Raw genomic sequence first — 7,104 nt, 5'->3', positions numbered from 1 at the left:
GAAGGACCCACAGCTAAGATGTACAACTATGTACTTGGGGCATTTGGGGAGAAAAAGCAGAAAAAAAAAGAAGATTGTCAACGGTTGTTGGCTCAGATGCCAATCTTAAAAGAAAAATAAAAAAAGAGAGAGTCTTATGGGAAACTGCAATGAAAGATCTGGCTGCCATCACCTAACCATTACTACAAGTGGGAAAACTAGTTATCGCATACCTCTCAATAAGACACCATAGGAAGAAGACAGCACTGCTTAGGAAGTAGCCTTATCAAAAAAAATGAGCCTAAACTAATTAGGCCTTAGATTTAACTTCCAGTTTGGAGGAAAGAGAGGGAAATGAGGCACAAGTTAAATAATATCACACAGAAGCAAGAAGACAAATCCAGAATGTGAGACATTCTGTAGGATGACTAACCAGTTTCTTCAAAAAGTCAGCGGCACAAAAACAAAGAGGGTTGAACCATTACAGGTTAAAAGAATCTTCAGATTTTGATTCTTATTTGAATTTGAATATGGACTGAGCATTAGTTTGCATATTAAGAACATATTCTTACTTTTATAAGGTGTAATAACGGTAATTATGTAGAAAAAACTTTGTTTTTAGATATGTTCAAAAATATATGATTGAAATCACATAATGTCAAGTATTTTCTTCTAAGAAATAAAAAAAGAAGGAAGAGAAAGAATGAAAGTAGATCAAAGAGAGAGGGAGAAAGCAAACGAGGCAAATTTTTGATAATTATTGCCTTTAGGAAGATAAGTGTAATGAGATCCATTACGTTTATTCTCTCTGCTTTTGTGTATATTTGTAGACATTTATAAAAAAATCTTCAAAATTCTTGCTTTCATGGAGCTTACATCTAGTGAAGGGAGACAGACAATGAAAAATAAGCATAATCAACCAATCAATACGTTAGCGTTTTGGAAGATAGTAAATGCTGTGCAACGTTAAACAGGATGATCAGAGTAGGCTTAGCCATTACAGGTTTCCCCCTCTTCCTTTCTAACCAAACCCCAATATGATTTAATAGTTGGGCATGGATTCTGGTGAGTATAAGTCAACCTGGGTAATCTCATTCAAGTGAAGTCAATGAGAAGGGAGGAGTATTCAGCTAGAAGTTTTGGGAAGAATCTACCTAGAGTAAGGATTGGCCACTGTAACAAAGACATCAGATGTTAGGAAGTTATTTCTCCCTTATGTAACAGTTCAAGGTGAGCACTCCAGGGTCTGTTCACACAGTCGTTGAGGAACTCAGAGTCATTCAAATACACCTTTCCAAAACAAACACTTTTTAAAAGAAATTATCTAAGAATCAACTCAACTGTATAATGTGGCAAATACCTATTAGGTTATCTACTCAGCCGTTTTCTGGTGTGGCTCTTCCTCTCTGGCCATAACTTGGTCCATAGATACACCCCTCATCTAACCTGACCAAATTTTCTTGTGACATGAATTTGTAATTCTGAACTGAGAGGCACAGAAATTAGAGTTGATAAGAGTCACGTTAATGGCAGATTCACACCCTAATCTATATGCTCCAGCCTTGTGTCCCTTGAATAGGTCAGGTGCGCTCCTGCCTTACCGTATTTGCTCTGGCTGTCCCCTCTGCCTGGAAGGCTCTTCCTTCACATACACCATGGCTCATTCCCTCTCCTCCTCCAAGTCTTTGCTCAGTGAGGCCCACACAGACCAACTCATCTGAAATTGCAACCCCCACACATGCCTGACCCACACTTCTCTGTTCTACTTTTTCTCTTCTATTTCTTTTTTTTTTTTTTTGAGGAAGATTAGCCCTGAGTTAACATCTGCCGCCAATCCTCCTCTTTCTTTTTCTTTTTTTTTTTTTTTTTGCTGAGGAAGACTGGCCTTGAGCTAACATCCATGTCTGTCTTCCTCTATTTTATATGTGGGATGCCTGCCACAGCATGGCTTGATAAGCAGTGGATAGGTCTGCACCCAGGATCCAAATTCGCAAACCCTGGGCCTTTGACGTGGAGTGTGCAAACTTAACCACTGTGCCTCCAGGCTGGCCCCAATTTCACTTTTACCCTTTAATATATTATCTAATTTACATTTTTATTTTGTTTGTTGTTATAGTCTGTCTCCCCTTCCCCCACCACCACCCTAACAGTAGTCTCCTCTAGGGTAGTGCTCTGAGTGAGACGTGTGCTCACCTGGGGGAAGAGAACACTTTCAACTCCTTGGCCCCATCCTGGGATTCTGACTCACAACTGCAGTGAAGAATGTGTTGTGGTGTAACACTAAGTGCTGGTGTTTAAATGCCTTCCAAACAAGAACACGGGAAGCTTGTCTCAAGATTATTAATAAATGGGGAGATGGATGAAGGAAGAATGAGGAGACGAGGTCACTCGGTTCACCTTATTGACTGGCTGTAGCTTAAGCAGTTGCTGAAAGCGTGTTCTGAGCCATTCTGGATTCTGGTAGCCCAGAATTCTTGTGGTTCCCTTGATTGTATAGCACGGTGCCTGGGAGCCAGTGGCCTCGGGGATTGTTTACTGTACTATATTTGTCTTTGAAAAATGAAGATTATGGAAAGAAAAGTAGTTTATAAATATATAAATATATTTTAATATATAAATCCCCTGGGCCTACAGATAAGGGAAAGAGATCAAAGTGATATATATATATATGGAAACCTTAGACAAATACCTTTAAACAGCCTGATTTATTGTAATTAGCATACTTATTGTTAGAATATATCTATTGATCCTAAATGCCCTTAATCAGCCAAAGCCTTCACCTTATTCCAAGTATTCTTTCTGAGTATCCTTTATTATTTTTCTTGGCTTCTACGTAAATTCCTAGACTATGTGTATGTCCTAGTACACAACTGGTTTTGAAAAAAGGAAAAAGCAAATCTAAAGAGATTATCATTATAAATTTCCCAAATGGCTGCTAATGACAGAAAACTCCAAGTAACAATAGTCTAAACAAGATGGAAGTTTATTTCTCATGTAAAAAAAATTCCAGGACTGGTGAGGTGCTCCAGGGTGCTGACTTCTTCTGTCTCCATGTGCGGCTTCCATGTCACGATCCAGGTGGACGCTCCAGCCCTAGCCATCATGTCTGCATTCCAGCCAGCAGGGAAAAGAAAAGTACAAAAGGGGCGTGGCACTGCCTTCTAAGGACACATCGCTAAGTTCCACATCCCATTTCCACTTATATCACGTTGGCAATAAATTGATCACATAGTCTCATCCACCTGCAAGGGACACAGGCAAATGTGGGGTTTATTCTAGGTGGATATGTGCCCAGCTAAAACTCTGGTTTCCTATTACTAAGGAAGGAGGAGGGGAAGCAACATTGAAGGACAACTAGCAGCGCTTTTCCTACTTGCCTTCAGACAGACATTGCTCTGGAAAATGGTAATGAGAGTGCCTCAAGAAGAAAAAGTCACGATCAAAAGTTTGAGAAACATTTTTAGTTAAATTCCTTCCCTTGGAAAGTCACAAGCTTGTCAAAGCCAGAAATTCTGAGAAGTCCAACAACAGAGAAGCTTGACTAATTTCATTTAATTTGGGATTTTACAAACTGATCTGAGCATGGAGCTTCATTTGAGAGGCACCACTCAACATTCTAGGGAACAGGGTTCTACGAAATATCAGTTTGGGAAACGCTGCCTAGGGGTAGGAGCCAGAGGTGGTAAACTAGGATCCAGGCATCTGAGAGGGAGCGAAGAAAACAGTTAGCAAAGGAAATGTAACCTAAAAAGCCCCAGTTTTTTACATGTGGGGGATTTCCCTCCTTTTAATATCCATATGATGATAATCCAAGCCCCATCCCTCATTACTACTAGAATCCTAGTTCCCTTCCCCGTGTTTTAGAAGCTCTCTGAGGAGTGGTTTTATCTCTTGTCCAAAACAGATCCTCCAGACTCCCTCTCTGTTCCTCCCTGGCTTCTCATAAGTGCTTCTCCCTCGGGCTGTGACTGTCTCTGGCCTGCTCACCCTCCTCCAAAAACCCAGATACCGGCCCCGCTCTTTATTCTCTAATGAATACTAAACACAAGGATATGGGGTTTAACATACTTTCCAAAAAGTTTTAATTATTGAAGAGAAAAAAAATCCTAACAGATTCACATATCTACTACTACTAGCATCTATCAGCAGGCTCTTCATAAGGAGTCTCTTTCAGATTGTCCATTTCCTTGGCCATTCGGATGTGAGATTTGCTTATTCATACCTTATTATCCCCTGCTTTAAATCTCCTCTTCCCCAGCCCATCTATGGTGATAACCACAGAGCTTCCGTGGAGGAGGGCGTGGGAGGCGGTGGTCATGCCACAAGAGGGCACTATGGGCACTCTTCTTGAAGATGCATTTTCTGAGTGCTTTGCATAAAATTGAGGAAACCTGAATTGCCCATATGATAAGTGGGAATGGGAGGAGGTTGCAGAGCATATTGGGGAAGGGCTAATGACCCTACTACCAGCCCTCGTCCGCTCCTTAGTCTGCTATTGCCCGGCTCCCACCGATTAAAAAAAGGTAGGGGAGGTGGTTTGGAAGTGAAATTTAATTAGTAGCCAAAGTATCTTGGCTACTGATTAAAAACAGAAACCGGGGCCTTACCCCAGACGTAGTGAATCAAAGTCTCTGAAGGTAAGGCCATGGAATCTGCATTTTTAATCAGTAGCCCAACTCTGGTGATTACAACGCACACCAGTGTTTAAGGATCACCACAATAAATGAGCCCCAAACTGGTAAACAGCATAATAATTTCTAAAGAGTTGTACCCATCCCACAACAAAACTGACTTTTATGGAATACTCAGTACCCCAATATGAAACGGCTGCATCTGGATTACTGCCCTATTCGGAGCTCCCACAAGACAAAGAGTATGTACTTGCCTCACATCACATGACTAGAGCAGCTCCTCAGAGTGCTCCTTCCTGTGACAGTGGGAGGATCTGCCTCCCAAACACACCATTGGAAGAGGAAGGGTGGGTCTGTATTTCTTAGTTATGGTCCTTCCTTCCCTGTGTTCTTTCAGCAATTCTAGAAACCAGTTCATAGGGGAGCCTAGAGATGAGCTGGAGTGATCTGGGTTCCACCAGGGGAGAGGTTCCAGGGTCAAGTGGGGGGAAGTGGCAAGTGAGAATACTCAGCAGGTTGGAAGCAGGGCCAGGTCAGGGATGACGGGCAGTGAAGAAGCTGGGGATACCTTCGATTCAGGAAGGACATTTAAAGTAGAAAGTGCTCTCCTCTGTCCACCATTCTCTAAGCTTCTCTTCCTCCTTCTCTATCACCCAGATGCCACCTTTTAGTGCCTCTCTTAAGACTAAAAGTTTGGAAGTGCTAAGTTGGGATCTGATTTCTTTCCTCCCTCTTCCTTTTCGCTAAGGAGCCACCTCCCAAACCATTTTCACCTCCTACTCTGGGGTGAAGAACAGTCAGATGATATCTAAGTGGGCCTTGCCCATGAGGAAATCTATTCTGGTTCCCACAAACTCTCGGGCAACCAATGTAAGCCCACACACAAGAAATATCTCTAGGTGCCGGCCTGGTGGCTGAGTGGTTAACTTCAGGTGCTGCACTCTGGTAGCCTGGGGTTTGCTGGTTCAGATCCTGGGTGTATACCTAGCACCTCTCGTCTGGCCATGCTGTGGCAGCATCCCACATAGAAGAACTAGAACAACTTACAACTAGGATAGACAACTATGTACTGGGGCTTTGGGGAGGAAAAAAAAAAAGAGGAAGATTGGCAACAGACGTTAGCTCAGGGCCAATCTTCCTCACCAAAAAAGCATATTTTAAAAAAAGAAAGAAAAGAAATATCTCTAAGTGCAATGCAGACGGCATGGGACTTTATCAACTCCTCCAGGAACCCTTCTTCAAATTAACCACTTCCCTCTCTTCCTTGAGTCTCTGTATGAAGCCCTCCTCTATGCTTCTTGCTCACAACTTGGTTTTAGGGATCACTATGTAGGTGGTAAAGGGTTTGTTTGACCTTCTTTCCCACATACCGTGTGCTTCTGGAGAGCCAGAACATTGTACTTGTTGGCTCCAGCACACTGCCCGGGACTCACAGGTGATCAAAAATGTTTGAGGAGTGGATGAAAGGGTAAAAGACTCCAGATCTTGTCCTTCTTCTGCCACTAACTAGCTGTGTGATCTTGGGACTTCTCAGAGTCCCAGTTCCTTCATCTCTAAAATGGAAGTGGTCAAAAAGAATAAAGAATTTGACTATCCATATTGTCCCTCTCTGCTTTCACAAATGAAGGTTCTGAGCTAAGTTAAAATGACCCCAATGGTCATTAAGATGACAGTTCTCTGGCTACCACGTCTATTCCACCCCACAACCACTAGGGGATTATGGAGATGGTCTCTGCCTCCCGCCTGGAGTCAGGGTGAGCAAAGGGGAAGTGGGGTGCTGGATCCTGAACACCAGGCTCAGACAGGGGGTGGGGGCTCTGATTCAAGAGTGTGGTGGAGTAGCCCTGTGAAATAGCCTAGGGACAAATATGGCCAAAGGGACACCTTTCTAAATCAAGAAGAATATAATCAAGAATATAAAGAAATAATCAAGAATATAAAAAAGGCATGGAGCATCTCTATTCTGGAGGGGTTCATTGGCTACCTTTGCAGAGCTGTTTCCTAGACAAGCTGCTAACTGAAGGATCTGTGCAATATCTTCACAAGCTTCCGGGTACTCTTCCAACTGCCCTCCCACTACCTCACCTGTCTCCTTGTCCAGGTGAGGTGGACAGACTGGAACAAGCTGCTCCTGATTTGGGCAGGACATGTTCACAATCAGAGGCTATCAATCTCAGCCTTGCAGTTACAGCCCCAGGCTGTGAACACAAGAAGTCTTGTTCTCCCTTGGGGGCAAACCAAGCCATTTCTTTTTTTTGTAATTTTACTTGTATCCCTGAAATGACTGCCACCAGGTGATAGCCCAGGGGAAGCCAGGTTGAAGGGAGGTGGCCCTAAGCGTGTCTAACAGCTACTTGGTAGCCCCTGTCCCTTCGGTTTTCCATTTCTGAGAATGTTTTGATCATAGATAGCATATCTGGCTTTTCATGTGTGTCCCAAGGCTGAGACCTCAAGGGCTTCCTTTGAATCCTCATTGGGGAAAGACCATTAACTC

Source organism: Equus quagga, chromosome 2 (genome assembly GCF_021613505.1).
Source record: "Equus quagga isolate Etosha38 chromosome 2, UCLA_HA_Equagga_1.0, whole genome shotgun sequence".
NCBI lineage: Eukaryota > Metazoa > Chordata > Mammalia > Perissodactyla > Equidae > Equus > Equus quagga.
The sequence above is the reverse complement of the archived record's forward strand: the minus strand, read 5'-3'. Positions refer to the sequence as shown.